This window comes from Lupinus angustifolius, chromosome LG04 (genome assembly GCF_001865875.1).
Source record: "Lupinus angustifolius cultivar Tanjil chromosome LG04, LupAngTanjil_v1.0, whole genome shotgun sequence".
NCBI classification, from domain to species: Eukaryota; Viridiplantae; Streptophyta; class Magnoliopsida; order Fabales; family Fabaceae; genus Lupinus; species Lupinus angustifolius.
Window position 1 is genome coordinate 3,822,140 of NC_032012.1, and position 414 is coordinate 3,822,553.

Here is a 414-nt window from a genome sequence, read left to right on the forward strand (position 1 = left end):
GGTAACCGATTACCCACTTGCTGTAATCGGTTACTGAGAGTTGTTACATCAGTTTTTCATATTTGAAACTCAAGGGTTTTCATCCAAACGAAATCTCTTCATTCCAAACAACTCTTACTCTTTCATAAAGGCACAATGACTGATTGAAAAGCCTGTGTAAAGGCCTTAGAACTCATAATCATTTAACAACTCTTTCATAACTCTTTCGCACTATTCTCACAACTTTCCTACACTTTTCTGAAATAGTTTTATGCACTTCTAGCAACTTGAACTCAAATTTTCAAAGTTATTTTTCTGAGTTGCTTGAAGTAAAGTATACAAAAGAGCTGCTTAAAGAGCATTATTACTAAGTATACAAAAGAGTTGATTGGATTGCAAGTGTTATTATATTTCATACTTGTAAAGGCAATCCAA